At 43.9% G+C, this 16,355-nt stretch overlaps 1 protein-coding gene and 1 long non-coding RNA gene across 4 annotated transcripts in view; both read right to left on the reverse strand.

Annotated features, from left to right (window-relative positions):
- The window catches only part of LOC138971551 (cell death abnormality protein 1-like), a 62,510-nt gene that overhangs the window by 23,806 nt on the left and 22,349 nt on the right, over positions 1 to 16,355 (reverse strand). The gene's annotated exons all lie outside the window — the stretch shown is intronic.
- The window catches only part of LOC138971553 (uncharacterized), a 20,802-nt gene continuing 5,400 nt past the window's right edge, over positions 954 to 16,355 (reverse strand). Inside the window, exons 3-6 of the long non-coding RNA XR_011457292.1 lie at positions 16,341 to 16,355; positions 7,232 to 7,267; positions 6,295 to 6,438; positions 954 to 5,286 (exon numbers count right to left, since the gene is read on the reverse strand). The exon at positions 16,341 to 16,355 is cut by the window's right edge and continues 132 nt beyond it. This is a non-coding gene — a long non-coding RNA (uncharacterized lncRNA). The remainder of the gene's footprint in view (positions 5,287 to 6,294; positions 6,439 to 7,231; positions 7,268 to 16,340) is intronic.

The raw sequence follows: 16,355 nt of genomic DNA on the forward strand, positions 1-16,355 counted from the left end.
TCATTTAAATATTCAAGAAATTAAAAGGATGTTTGCCTGTACCGTCAGATAAATTAGCTTTTGTAATGTCTGTTCTACACAAGTGTATTATTGTTGTGTCATGCGAGCTTTTAGAACGAGTTTATCTGTTCATAGATAATCAAATGAGGACACCAGCTTAATACTTATTTTGGAACCACCTTCACATTCTTTACAATATGACGACGGTTTTTGTTTTTTGTTTTTTTTGTTTGCTTAACGCCCAGCCGATCACGAAGGGCCATATCAGGGCGGTGCTGCTTTGACATTTAACGTGCGCCACACACAAGACAGAAATCGCAGCACAGGCTTCATGTCTCACCCAGTCACATTATTCTGACACCGGACCAACCAGTCCTAGCACTAACCCCATAATGCCAGACGCCAGGCGGAGCAGCCACTAGATTGCCAATTTTAAAGTCTTAGTTATAACCCGGCCGGGGTTCGAACCCACGACCTCCCGATCACGGGGCGGACGACTTACCACTAGGCCAACATGATGACGGTTAAAAAAATGACCGTTAAAAAGCAAGCAGACAAACAAGCAAACAGCACACATGCAAGAAAAAACCCAATAAAACAAAACGAGGAACGAACAAAGCAACCAAAAATGGAGCAACCACAAAACAAAGAAGCAATAATTTTAAAAAAACTCAGATAGACTGCTAACGTTCCATATATTTCAGAATTGATAAATGAAAAAGGTTATTGGAACGTTTAATTATTGACAAAATGTAAATGTAACGTTTTGTTTTGTCAATAATTAAACGTTCTAATAACCTATTAGTTTTGTTTTTATAAAAATCAAACGAACAAACAAACAAGTCAAAATAAACTGTTACAACTACACTTTATCTACAGACACGGTCACACCACCTCCACCATCAAACTTCAACAAGAACAACTAAACAAAACCGACAACAGACATCAACAACAATGATTCTGCTTCTTTATTGTATGTATAAACCACATGTAGATACCAAGGAACAAGAAAAACTCTGTGAAATGAGACAGAAAAAAGGGAAATAAGTCGAAGAACACGACTAGATAAAGATACAATTACATTATGCATAATCTACAGTTTGCATAACAGTACACGCACTATAGTAACAACACATAGCAGATATATATATGTCAGAGATCGAGTGCCTGTATCAGTACGGTTGAGCAGTGACAAAACTAATCTCACAGTCAAAGTAAACTGTGAACGCTGAATCGGCTATTGCACACGCATTTGGGACTCGAACAAAACGATGCCGGAATGTAAACCGGATGCTCCGCATATAAATTCTAAAATAAATGAGAAAAAAATTGGGAAAACACAACAACAATGCAACAGGTCATTAACCCTTAACCATTAACCATTCTTAAAAGAAAGTGTAGCAATAGAAACCGTTGTATCGCCTTGCTCGGTTTTTACTGACCAGACGCAAATATCAGCTCAAATGAAAAATTAAAAAGAAGCAGAAGAAATAAAGTAAAGCCAGAGCTCTTCTTTGAACAGTTTTCAATCTGGCACAATTTGGAGTCCTTAAACAAATACGTCTTTAAAGGGCAGCTGTCGGGTTGCCTGGTCTCAAAAATGCGCGGAGTCGCGTGCAAAAACGAGTTTTCCGAGTTGATTCAACTAAAGACTGTTGATTTGGTCCAGAAGAAGACACTTTCATCATTAGTTTCTTCTTCTTCTTCTTCTGCGTTCGTGGACTGAAACTCCCTCGTACACTCGTGTTTTTTGCACGAGTGGAATTTTACGTGTATGACCGTTTTTACCCCGCCATTAAGGCAGCCATACGCCGCTTTCGGAGGAAGCATGCTGGGTATTTTCGTGTTTCTATAACCCACCGAACTCTGACATGGATTACAGGATCTTTTCCGTGCGCACTTGGTCTTGTGCTTGCGTGTACACACGAAGGGGGATAAGCCACTGGCAGGTCTGCACATAAGTTGACCTGGGAGATCGGAAAAATCTCCACACTTAACCCACCAGGCGGCCGCGACCGGGATTCGAACACTCGACCTCCCGATTAAGAGGCCGACGTCTTACCACCCCGCCACAGCGCCCGTCTCATCATTAGTTTGAAACCATTAAAATGCGTGAAACTTTCTGCTAGTTCTCACAATCCGCAAAAAAACGAAGCAGTTAGCAGGCCGAAACGACTCAAAATCCGCGACCGACAACTCTGTCAACACAAGAAAAGACGCCGCAGCGTTAGCCTTGCTGTGACGTCACTCGAGGAAGCCGATAAGGCCGCTGTGAAGTTTACAGTACAATGTAGACTACAGCTGGACATCGGTAATGCTGTACGCGTGATTGATTCTTGCACAAAGTAAAGTATTAGGATGGGCCGATGGTGGTATCTTCTCAAGACCCACGTTCCCATTTTCTCTTCTTTGATCTGACCGACTGCAACCTTTACAAGTCATTTCTAAAGTGGTTCACATGCTGTTGCTACTCCTCCAGTCCACCCGGTTAAACCATAAAGTTGCTCAATCACAGACCCTCGTGTCCCTGGTCAGCAGACACTGTATACTTATGAAGAAGGTCCGCTTGAGGTGTCACACCAATTACCGTGTACGTGTGAGGTACTGAATTCAAGACAAAAGCCAACTCTGTCGGTGGGAAAATCTAGGAAAGAGATGATGATAATACATCTTCAGTTACTCACTCAAGTAGATAGACGAGATAAGATAAAGGGAAGAGAGACGGAGACAAAGATGAAACAGTGGATCTAGTGTGGAAAATGGGGGAGGGGGGTTCGGCCGCAAAAAATCAAAGATGAATTTGTCAAACTGTGTTTGTGATGGTTATCGTGTGTGTGTGTGTGTGTGTGTGTGTGTGTGTGTGTGTGTGTGTGTGTGTGTGTGTGTGTGTGTGTGTGTGTGTGTGTGTGATAACACGTATGTGTGTGTGTCTGTGTATATGTGTGATAACACGTGTGTGTGTACTGTGTGTGTGTGTGTGTGTGTGTGTGTGTGTGTGTGTGTGTCTGTGTGTGTGTCTGTGTCTGTGTGTGTCTGTGTGTGAGTGTGTTTGTGTGTGTGTGTTTGTGTTCCTCGACGCGTGACAATATCTGCCAATAAGTTGAACAAAAACAGGGTTCAAGTGGAACAAAAGCAGGAGGGGGACGGAAGACATGTTATGAACTCCGTTTTTTACTGCGAAATTTTGGCCTGGGAGAAGTCACCCCATCCTAAGTTTCTCTTCACCTACCCGTGAAGTATGCTTGAGGGCTTGACTAGACAACCCGATTGCGCCCATTATACGGCATAAAGAGAGCACCCGGCCGATTCCGCGGCTGACGTCACGCGTCCAAGGGAAGTAATTTTCGAGCGGGCTGCATTGACTCGGCCAAGAATGCAAACTTTCTTCGATTAAAGACATTGTAGCATGTCTAAAGTCTTCGGACTTGTGTTATCAAGCTGTCAAAATCACCAAGTAACTTTTAAGTATAGTTTCAGTTACATGAGAACTCATTCTAATGAACAGATTTTGAGAGCCACAACCCAACAGCTGCCCTCATTTTCAGTGGAAGTCATTACATAGACGAACTTGTAACGGCGTGATTGGCAGTGTTCTCATTCGAAAAAATGAACGACTCCCTTCTGTAACAGTGAGCACAATCTTTGAGCAGAAACATCATTCTTTTGTTTTCCCCAACAGAGCATATCGGGACGCCTTATCGGTTCATTATTATTTTGTCAGAACTGCGACAGATTTTTCCAATAATGGAGACATACAGGCGATAGAAATAACATCACCGCCTCCCCTCTCATGAGCAGAACTGACCAAAAATGATGCCATGCACAAAAATGACGTTCATTGTCGAGTAAAACAGTGTGAATACCCTCCAATAATGCATCCGCATTCAAAAGAGTTTTGATATTCTTTTCGTCCAGACAGTATCACAATAGAACAAAGCGGAAACTGCTGAACATGAAAATGTATGAGGGCATGAGTCAACGCCGATTTGATGTCTCTCTCTGTCTGTCTCTGTCTCTCTCTATCCATAGGTTTTCATATTTTTCGTTATTTAAACCCAATTTATTAACACATAAAACATGGCTAGTAATCATTTTCCAGTTTCAAGAGTCCAATAAATTATCCAGCTCATTTTGACGATTAAAAGAAGTTCCAATGCTGATGTACAGTCTAATCTAGCGACAACGTTGTGTATCACACTGCTAATGCGGAAACAGCGTTCGTTTGCTTCTACTATGATTCCTCTAATTAACTGCACAACACACAAAGCAATCAGCAAGGATATCAAAGTCGATCTAGTCTAGAAAAATAGAAATACAATGTCTAGAGAGCGGCACAATTGAGTATAAAAAGCCAAAGCCAAACAAACCGATAAATCAATCAGTGGCAATCAACACGAGTACTGTACTCAGTAGTTTTGAATGTTCCAGAGTCGAATGTTAACTTTTGGTTTTCCGAACATATCACGCACATTTTATCTCTAATTCTAAATATACGTGGCTTAAATGTACACATGTTTCAAGTTCGCATAAATACTGCAAACAGAGTTTTTCCAATAACTGTCATTCCAATCTGAGCATTCAACAATAAAAGCCGAACTGCCATTTCAGAACCCAATTACCAGTTTTTAATTTAGCCCAGAAGATACACTTGAGCATGGCACTGGTCACATGCCAAAGATGAACAGCCTAGGTGCTCTTTGTGCACAGGAAGTTTTCCAATGAATTATTTTCGTAAATAGCGTAATTGTGAAAGAACATTTTAACTTTTGCAACAATTCGTCCCCCCAAATAAATTTGATCTGATAAAACAAACACACATAGTACGGAAAATGTTTTCGTGGGATTGTTTACACAATGTGATTGAATCTCAGCTGCATGTGCATTAAAAATGCGTTTGTACTGAAGGATACAAAATACAGATGCTCACATTTAGTGACTGTGGACGGGGTAAAATATGAGTGATAGAGAGGGAAAGGGGAGAGTGATATGGAGAGGGGGTGGAGAGAGAGAGAGAGAGAGGGAGAGGGAGAGAGAGAGCTAGAGAGAGAGAGAGAGAAGAGAGGGGGGGGGGGTGGAGAGAGAGAGAGATAAGAGAGAGAGAGTGAAAGTTAAAAACAACAATACACATCATAACTGTGCTACAAGGGTCTAGCGCAACCATTTTGGACACCAAAGCCATCTATAGCTGAAGGCGATTCCACAGTGTCGGTCAAGTTCACACGAAGCGCGATGTCACGAGCAGACCCGCCATCAACACGACTAGAGAAGTGACCACGGCGGCAGCGCCTGAAATGACAGGAGGTAAGCCTACAGATACAGACAGACAGACAGACCGAGACCCCAGACAGATAGACACGCACACAAGCACGCACGCACTCACACACACGCACGCACACTCACACATGCATTCCACAAAACACAAACACTCCCTTTCGTAGTCCACACCCCCACACTTTCTCATCGACATCCCTGTTTTCATCCCCCTCCCCCCTCCAACACTCAATCCAGGATCACCCACCCATACCCATCTCTCCCCCTTCTTACAACCCACACTTATCCCTCCGTACCCGCCCCCCCCCTCCTCCACTGCTCCACCCCAAACTTTCTCACAACATACCTCTTCTCACCTCACAAGCACCCCCTCACACACAAAATCCACACTCACGAATGTCCACTCGTTCCTGCCCCCTATTCCTCTTCCCCCTCTCCCCAAACCTTGACACACACTTTCAAACCAGCATCCCTCCCCTCACCTCTCTCCCACCCAACCCAACCTACCCACACACAACTCCCCACCCCCAACCTCCTAACTTGTAGCAAACCCCCAACCTCCTAACTTGTAGCAAACACCCAACCTCCTAACTTGTAGCAATCCCCCAACCTCCTAACTTGTAGCAATCCCCCAACCTCCTAACTTGTAGCAATCCCCCAACCTCCTAACTTGTAGCAATCCCCCAACCTCCTAACTTGTAGCAAACACCCAACCTCCTAACTTGTAGCAAACCCCCAACCTCCTAACTTGTAGCAATCCCCCAACCTCCTAACTTGTAGCAATCCCCCAACCTCCTAACTTGTAGCAAACACCCAACCTCCTAACTTGTAGCAAACCCCCAACCTCCTAACTTGTAGCAAACCCCCAACCTCCTAACTTGTAGCAATCCCCCAACCTCCTAACTTGTAGCAAACCCCCAACCTCCTAACTTGTAGCAAACCCCCAACCTCCTAACTTGTAGCAAACACCCAACCTCCTAACTTGTAGCAATCCCCCCTCCAACTCCTATGTTCAAAGCTTACCACAGGTTCCGTCGTCTTGGACAGTGCCTTTACACGTGCACGTGAAGTCTTTCCATGGGGTTGTCGAGTTGTCCATGCAAGTTGCACCGCTGACACACACGTTGGGAGTGTCCTTCCCCATACAACTTTGACCGATTGTGGCCACTGCCCAACACGCATCAGTTTTAAGTAATTTAGTATAGGTTTAGAAACAGGGAGAGAACAAAAAGAGAACAAAAAAGGCTTGGAAATATGAATGACAATTTCAGGTTGCTAATAGGAATACCTTTTTGGAAGAAGAAGTGTTATACAATGTACGTTTTTATAACAGTAAGTGTGTATGTCTGAGGGATGTATGACAAAACATTCAAGTTAGCTACTACACTGACCAAAAAAATTGTTCTTGAAAAATGTTTCAAAAAAACAAAACCCTGATAATATTTAGTATGTTCACACACATGAACGTATCACAAGAAGACATAAAGTTATACTCTATTTAAAGAGACAGTCCTTCCCGCGTAAAAACAGTTTTCGGCTCAACATCTCAGATCTGGCCAGGCTTTTACGCTGGACCACCTCTCGACCTGGACATACAGTGGAACCCCCTTTTAAGACCTACAGAGGTTATGGACCGAAAATCTCAAAAAGCAGGGCTTAAAAAGGGAGGAGGTCTTAAAAATTGGGGGGTTTTCAAAGGGGGGGGGGGGGGGGTCAACAGTACCAAACATTAATATTCGGACTGCATCCTGTGTCATGTGATAACTTTTTGCTGATATTGTTAACAGATTTCAGCTGGTGTCCGTTAAAAAATAAATTATTCCCCCCTCCCCGAAAAAAAATCCACTCTACACAGAATGCACACAGACAGTTGAAGTGGAAGGGTTTTATCACGTGTAAAATCCTAGCCCGACTTATACGGGAAGAACTGTGTCTCCATTATATTTTTTGGCACACTCACAGCAGCCTTCACGATTCACGAAGTTGTCTTTGCAATCTAAAAACAAACAAAACCAGTAGAAACTGAAACTGCTTAATACGCCATCCATAAGAACATGGTTTATACATACGATGAATGCAACATCTGTCAACATCATCATGGTCAAGACGCTTGTTACCCTATTACCCGTCGCCGTCATCATCATCATCATCATCATCATCATCATCATCGTCGTCGTCGTCGTCGTCGTCGTCGTCGACATCTTGGTCGTCGTCGTCGTCGTCATTAACTAAGCAATACTTCAGCGGTCGCTCTGCTTCCCCTATTTTACCTGAAGCCGCTCTTTAACGATGACGACAGCATGTAACCCATAAACAACAATGTATGACTCAAGTTCCAAATACCTTCGAGGATGTAGATAACAATCGAAAAGAACAAGTCGCGTAAGGCGAAATTATTACATTTAGTCAAGCTGTCGAATTCATGGAATGAAACTGAACGCACTATATTTTTTTCGACCAAGACAATACAGCTTCGTCAATTCCCAGGACAAGGAAATCGCTCAATTTTCACGTGCAAAACGAAGTACATTTGACAAGCCAAAATAGCGCGGTAGCGTATTGCGGTAAGCAGGAAAGCGCGCTTTTTACATTTAGTCAAGTTTTGACTAAATGTTTTAACATGGAGGGGGAATCGAGACGAGGGTCGTGATGTATGTGTGTCTGTCTGTGTGTGTGTGTGTGTGTGTGTGTGTGTGTGTGTGTGTGTGTCTGTGTCTGTGTGTGTGTGTGTGTGTGTGTGTGTAGAGCGAGTCAGAGTAAACTACTGGACCGATCTTTATGATATCCCCAGACATTTATTTCATTTGTTTGATAAATGTCTTTGATGACGTCATATCCGGCTTTTTGTAAAAGTTGAGGCGGCACTGTCACACCCTCATTTTTCAATCAAATTGATTGAAATTTTTGTAAAGCAATCTTCGACGAAGGCCGGACTTCGGTATTGCATTTCAGCTTGGAGGCTTACAAATTGATTGATGACTTTGGTCATTAAAAATCTGAAAATTGTAATTAAAAATGTTTTTTTATTAAACGATCCAAATTTACGTTCATCTTATTCTCCATCATTTTCTGATTCCAAAAACATATAAATATGTTATATTCGGATTAAAAACAAGATCTGAAAATTAAAAATATAAAAATTATGATTAAAATAAAATTTCCGAAATCGATTTAAAAACACTTTCATCTTATTCCTTGTCGGTTCCTAATTCCAAAAACATATAGATATGATATGTTTGGATCAAAAACACGCTCACAAAGTTAAAACGAAGAGAGTTACAGAAAAGTGTGCTATGCAGCACAGCGAAACCACCACTACCGCGCTAAACAGGCTCGTCAATTTCACTGACTTTTGCACAAGCGGCGGACTACGGTCATTGTGAAAAAATGCAGTGCGTTCAGTTTCATTATGTGAGTTCCACAGCTTGACTAAATGTAGTAATTTCGCCTTACGCGACTTGTCTATATTTTTTTTTTTAACTTTCTGAGCTTGTTTTGAATACAACATATTATATCTGTATGTTTTTGGAATCAGGAAATGATAAAAAAATAAGATAAAATCATTTTTGGATCGATTTCTTTTATCTTAATCGAAGTACTAATTAATTTTCGTTAACTGTGATCACATTTTAAGAGTAAACAGGACATAATGTATATATTTTGAGATTCAGAATTTGATGAAGAATACGATGCAATCAATGTTAAATCTGTTTGCAAAAAATCGATTTTAATGACAACTTTAATGAGCAAACTCATTAATTAGTGTTTAAGCCTCCATGCTAAAATGCAATACCAAAGTCCGAGCTTCGGCGAAGATTACTTGAACACAATTTCAGCCAATTTGGTTGAAAAATGAGAGCGTGACCTGCCGCCTCAACTTTCACAAAAAGCCGGATATGACGTTATCAACAATTGGTTTTTTTAAATGAAAAACGTCTGGGGATATCATACTCAGAACTCTCATGTAAAGTTTCATGAAGATCGGTCCGGTAGTTTTCTCTGAATCGCTGTTCACACACACACACACACACACACACACACACACACACACACACACTCACACACACCACGACCCTTCTCTAGATTCTCCAAAACTTGACTAAATGTTAAAACGAAAGTTGGCTGGGGAGAGGTAGGAGGTGTTGGGAGGGAGGGGTGGAGGTTGGGGAGAGGAATAGGGAGAAGGGACTGGTGGTGGAATGGCGAAGGGCTCAGACAGGGTTTAGAGCTATTATCTTTTTTACATTTAGTCAAGTTTTGACTAAATGTTTTAACATAGAGGGGGAATCGAGACGAGAGTCGTGGTGTATGTGTGTCTGTGTGTGTGTGTGTGCGTAGAGCGATTGAGAGTAAACTACTGGACCGATCTTTATGAAATTTGACATGAGAGTTCCTAGGTATGATATCCCTGGACGTTTTTTTCATTTTTTCGATAAATGTCTTTGATGACGTCATATCCGGCTTTTTGTAAACGTTGAGGCGGCACTGTCACACCCTCATTTTTCAATCAAATTGATTGACATTTTGGCCAAGCAATCTTCGACGAAGGCCAGACTTCGGTATTGCATTTCAGCTTGGTGGCTTAAAAATTAATTGATGACTTTGGTCATTAAAAATCTGAAAATTGTAATTAAATTTTTTTTTTTATAAAACGATCCAAATTTACGTTCATCTTATTCTTCATCATTTTCTGATTCCAAAAACATATAAATATGTTATATTTGGATTAAAAACAAGGTCTGAAAATCCAACATTTTAATAATAAATTTTCATTTAATTAATATACTTACCCAACTCACATATAGCAATTAACTCTAGTTCAGTGCTGGTAACGCTGTACGCGTTCCCCTTGGTAACAAGGGAGACCACCCTAAAAAAGAGTGATCCATCCCATAATATCAGACCGATGTCCGGTCCAACTTCCGTATGCGTGCGCATACGCCGCCATTTGTATCATTCAAACGAAGCCCAACTCACTACTTTTTTAGAACCCAATACCACCACAGCGGGGAGGCGGGAGGGTTTAAACGATGTGAGTTGGGTAAGTATATTAATTAAATGAAAATTTATTATTAAAATTTTGGATTAAATTACATATCTTTACCCAACTCACATATAGCAGATTGCTACTATAGGTGGTGGGTACCTACCAAAATTTAAGCACGCAGGACCTGGCCCGCAGCTACCATCGCAGGTAGCGCAGAGCTGCCATCCTGCCTCACCGAAGAGACATCTCTGAGGTAGAAATAGACAAAGACGTCCTCAGAACGCCAGTATGCAGCTTCCAGTACTTCTGCTAGTCTGCCAGACCGGAGAACTGCCACTGAGGATGCCCAGGCTCTCGCCTCGTGAGTCCTAGCCGAGGTGAGAGGCAAAACTGCCCTAATGTCACTAGACTGCAAGTGCCACCAGGCATATGCTTGCTTGACCAAAGCGGAGATCCATTAGGTTAGAGTCACCTTTGCGATATCCTTACACCTAGCCGTGTTTAGATATATGAAAAGCAGTTTTTGACTCTCTGCCCTAAGAAGCCGTGTTCGAGACAGGTAACATCTGAGAGCCCTCACGGGACAATTCGCAATATCAGGATCTCCAGGAGCCAAAATCTTGCTCAAGGGTGGAATGCGCAAGATGGGAGAAATCAACAGGTAAACACCTGTCTGATCAACATGGAGACTCACTTGGTTAAAGTCCCTTTCGCAATATCCTTACACCTGCTTGTGTTAAGTGATATCATAAAAGCTTCTGACTTTTTGACCAATTGCCGAATCCGTGACAGGTACCTTCTGAGCGTCCTCACGGGACAAATAACCACATCGAGCTCCCCAGGAGCAAGAAACCAGTGTAGCAGTCCATCTAGGTAAGGTTGACTACAAAACGTCATACCTCTACCAGAGTAGATAGACCTTCTTCCCTCCTTAATTCAGTGTTTAACGTCGTTTTCAACCGTTCAAGGTTAAATCACGAAGGAGATGAAAGAAAAGGCAAATGCCCTTTGATTCACTGATCTAACAAGATCCGTGAAAGTCAGAAACATCTTCGAAACTCGAAATGTTAAACTGGCTAAACGTGACTCTAAAGGAACCAAACTCATGCTTCAGGAATAGAAAATGCAATTGGAAGCTGGTTGTCCCCATTTACCGCCTAAATGCCGAGGTTAAATCACGACCGAGATGAAAGATAAGGCAAGTGACCTTTGATTCACTGATCTAACCAGATCCGTGCGAGTCAGAAAAATCTTCGAAACTCGAAAAGTTTAAATGGCTAAACGTGACTCTAAAGGAGCCAAACTCTTGCTTCATGAACTGAAAATGCAAGTCGAAGCTGGTTTTCCCCATTTTCCGCTTAAATGCCAGAAAATTTCAAAGAAACCCACAAGTCATAGGTCAGTCTTTCTTAAAAGAGCTGTCTTTATCCAACATAGCCAGAAAGCACGCTTACTCCCACTTCTCACAGAAGCTACTAGAGTAAGCTTGGCCATTTTCCGTGATAAACAGCCAGGCTAGCCTTGAAAAAGGGTTAAAGCCAAGCTGCACCAAGCCGTAACAACGTGACCGAAATCTCATAAAGTCTTACAAAAGACATGGAAGAAAAAACGGAAACCCAAAAAAAGGTGGATAGCCACCTGCAATAAACGGAAAGAAGAGGAGTTCTTTCCGTAAGGAATAAGCGCTTTGTACCACGCCAGTCTAAGTGACAAGTGAACGAAAACACAAAAACCCTATAAAGACTCTGAACCAAATCCAGAGTTGAGGCGGAAGCCCCTGAGTATCTCAAGGATACCCTTACAGTAGACATCCGTGTAATTCTAATGTGAGAAAGCAAAGATGCCTTCTTGCCAGCCTTAAGAGGTCTGGAAACCAAGATTGCGAAGACCCGTCTGTGCGACCAATAGGTCGCCGAATAGACCTATAAACGAGCCCTGCGAAAGCGAGGGTATAGACAACAGCCCGCCTGAAGCTTTTCGTTTGAAAACAAAAAACAGCCAAGTCCTGTCCTGCGCTTTCCCTTTTACCGTGAGCTTCTCTTAGTAGAGAAAAACCCGCGTGCATAGAAGCGGACTCAAAAAGAGACTTTCAAACGAGAAAGAGATTAAAGTCTCGCCAAAAGAACAATACTTTAAAGGCAGAGGCTTACTCTTAGGTAAAAAACGGCAAAGTAACATCCTTTGTATCTGCGTCCTGTCGGACCACAAAGATATCCAGTTAGAACGTAACCGCCCAGGCGAGAGAAAAAAGCAAGTTCCAAAAGAGCCCATCATAAAGAAAAGATGTGACAATCTACCCGAGCCAGGAGATCTTGATCTTACAGACAGTTTCTCCTTGCTATCAAATCCAGATGGATGTTCGCCAAACCCGAGGGCGGTTCCGTAGAACGCAAAAAGAGAACCTAAGTTCTTCAGTTTGGAGTTAACCGAAGCCTCAGACAACGCTCCGTGAGTGACACGCTACTTGAGCGTAAGACAGAAGCCAAAGCACCATCCCGCAGGTATGAAGTCGAGCGTTGTCCTCCAAGGAAGCGGTGACAACGAAGACTCGCTTGTGAAAACTTCCACATGTACAAACTACGAACTGCCGCGAACAGCGACACAAGTGAAGTAAGAGGCTCCCCATTTCCTCCTCCTGTTCGAAAGCATCATAACGATCATCGAAATGATGAGAACCAGTCACCAATCCCGATAAGGCGAAACTTGCCAAAAAATCGGAAAAGTTTTGAAAAATTTACAAACGCCGGAACTCCGTGACCAGATACTACCTCCACCTGTCTCATGCCAGCTGGAAGACTGGAAGAGGAAGTGGATACAGCCTGTATAACAGCAAAGGAACCGCAGTAACGGAACCGGAAGCCAAAAGCTGAAAAGTGCCGACTACCAACACCACAGTGTTAACGGTAGAAGGCTATCCCATCCTGTACCGGACGACACAGCCGCAAAAGCGGAAGCGAAACCGGCCGCGGATTAGTAAACATCAGAACCACCCGGTTGCATAGAAACACACCAGACGATTCCGTTGAACCTCGAACCAATAGAGCTGCGAGCGCCACTGCACTTGCTAACTTGAAACGGAACCTGAATTCAGTGCTAAACAATAATGCGTAAGCACCTTCATCTGAACAGCCGCCATGCCTAACAGTGCAATCCGGAAGCTGACTCCCTGCTTGACTTAATAGTCCAACAAAAAGCCGGCCCTACTGCTCACTTCCCGCCCCCCGGGAGGAAGCGGAAGTTGCATCAGACTTCAAACATTTGCCATCTTCAAGGCAATGAACGACGATTTCCGGCCGCGGAAGTGAACTCCCTGTTCCTCCGAGCTCCGGAAGTCATCGAACGCAGACAGAGGTGGAGGAAGTTAAAAATGCTCTCGACCACCCCTTCCAGTCAAAAACTTAAATGCCGTTTTCAACCGCCCACGTCACTGCGCTGGACAACTTGAACGGCAAGTTAAGCTGGGTGTCGTCCATCCCCATGGACGCACCCTACCACTTTCACCAGAGAACCCGGCTACACGCGGTCAATTGCCAACTCCAGGGCAATGGACAACAATTCCCGGAAGCTGAAGAGAACATTCTGATCCTCCGAACTTCCGGAAGTCGTCTGACTGGATAGAGGTGGAGGAAGTTATGCTTTGCTCTCAACCACCCCTTCCGGTCAAAACTTAAATGCCGTTTTCCGCCGCCCACGTCACTGCGCTGGACAACTTGAACGGCAAGTTAAGCTGGGTGTCGACCATCCCCATGGACGCACCCTCGTTAACCTTCCTGCTCGCCATCGTAGTCAGGTAGGCGACCCCAGAATGACACCCGTGGTCAGCACCAGAGTCACCAATAACTTAAATGCCATCCTCGTTAGCCCACGTCACTGCGCTGGACAACTAGAACGGCAAGTAAGCTGGGTGTCGCCCACCACCATGGACGCACCCTCGTTATCCTTCCTGCTCGCCATCGTAGTCAGGTAGGCCACAGAGGCAGCCCCGTCATCCGCCCTACCCTCCGACTCGAGCTCAAACTCAGACCCAGGAGGTAGAACTTCAGACAAATTATCGTCGGCGGTGTCCTCTACCACAGAGGCACCCCATCATCCGCCCTACCCTCCGACTCGAGCTCAAACTCAGATCCAGGAGGTAGAACTTCAGACCCGACTACTTCTTGCCCCCCGGGCGGAAGAGGACAAAGAAGGTCCCCGATATTCTCATAAAGAGATGTTCGGAGCCCCCCCGTCCTTTCGCTGCTCATCGGGACTTTCAAGGCAACTAAGCGCTTTAAAGCCTCCTGAGCTCGCACACCGCTTTCGCTAGAGAACCTAGCTACTCGCGGTGTAGACATACCTTTAACTGGAGTAGACACATTCAGCAGAGACACCATGTGAGTACCCCCATCCTGCGAAGCATGGACATCAGCCCGAGTCACGGTCGCTGAAGCCTAAGCGGAAGTCGAAGCGGAAGCTGCAGGAGACTGCCGGATCCTGGCTAGAGAGAAAGCAACAGACACACCTGCCGGAAGAGAACGCAGTTCCTCCCGAGTGGAAGACAATTCCGACGCTAACAACGAAACCTGCGCGCTAAGCGTCAACAATAACGCCGCAACAACAGTTGGTGCTAACCCAGGGCAACCAGGCGTAACAAAATCAGTCAGTGCTATACCAGAAAGACTACTCTTGTCAGAAGATAAACTAGTCTGACCGGAAGCTGCTTGAACATCTGCCAAAACGGGAGACTTAACAGAAGATGGCTCTGACGATAAAGACGCGGATTATTCTGCGCCCTTATCTCTCCTCGAGCTTCTTTTAGGAGGCGTATCGTCAGGTACCTGCCTCTGACTATGCTTCCGTTTCGCGCTATCAAAGAGCGCAGCCTCAGCCATGGCAAAAGAACTCGCGAAAAAATTTCACAGAAAAAATTTCACAAGTTCAGACAAGCGACGAAACGTCGCTAAAGTTACAACAAAATTAGAAAGATCTCACCACACAGCATAGGTACAGGTGTAAAGCTAGGCGGCGACCAAGGGGAGAAGCCAAAGCCAAAGACTCTGGAGAAAAGCTGAAAACAGCCGGAGCGTACGTCAGGAGCGTCCAGTCCACTTGAAACGCTGAGTGAGAATGGTACAAATGGCGGCGTATGCGCACGCATACGGAAGTTGGACCGGACATCGGTCTGATATTATGGGATGGATCACTCTTTTTTAGGGTGGTCTCCCTTGTTACCAAGGGGAACGCGTACAGCGTTACCAGCACTGAACTAGAGTTAATTGCTATATATGTGAGTTGGGTAAAGATATGTAATTTAATTAAAAATATAAAAATTATTATCAAAAACAAATTTCCAAAATCGATTTAAAAACAATTTCATCTTATTCCTTGTCGGTTCCTGATTCCAAAAACATATAGATATGATATGTTTGGATTAAAAACACGCTCAGAAAGTTCAAACGAAGAGAGGTACAGAAAAGCGTGCTATGCAGCACAGCGAAACCACTACCGCGCCGAACAGGCTCGTCAGTTTCACTCCGTTTTGCACAAGCGGCGGACTACGGTCATTGTGAAAAAATGCAGTGCGTTCAGTTTCATTCTGTGAGTTCCACAGCTTGACTAAATGTAGTAATTTCGCCTTACGCGACTTCTTGTTTGTTTATTTGGTGTTTAACGTCGTTTTCAACCACGAAGGTTATATCGCGACGGGGGAAGGGGGGAGATGGGATAGAGCCACTTGTCAATTGTTTCTTGTTCACAAAAGCACTAATCAAAAATTTGCTCCAGGGGCTTGCAACGTAGTACAATATATGACCTTACTGGGAGAATGCAAGTTTCCAGTACAAAGGACTTAACATTTCTTACATACTGCTTGACTAAAATCTTTACAAAAATTGACTATATTCTATACAAGAAACAGTTAACAAGGGTAAAAGGAGAAACAGAATCCGTTAGTCGCCTCTTACGACATGCTGGGGAGCATCGGGTAAATTCTTTCTCGTCCCAACCAATATAGGACTCCCCCTAACCCGCGGGGGGTAGCTATTATCTTGGATTGCTTCGTTTTGTAACTGTTGAATCTATGCATAACATGTCCTGCACTTACCGCAGCCGGCTCCGG

The sequence above is a fragment of the Littorina saxatilis genome, linkage group LG7 (genome assembly GCF_037325665.1).
Source record: "Littorina saxatilis isolate snail1 linkage group LG7, US_GU_Lsax_2.0, whole genome shotgun sequence".
NCBI classification, from domain to species: Eukaryota; Metazoa; Mollusca; class Gastropoda; order Littorinimorpha; family Littorinidae; genus Littorina; species Littorina saxatilis.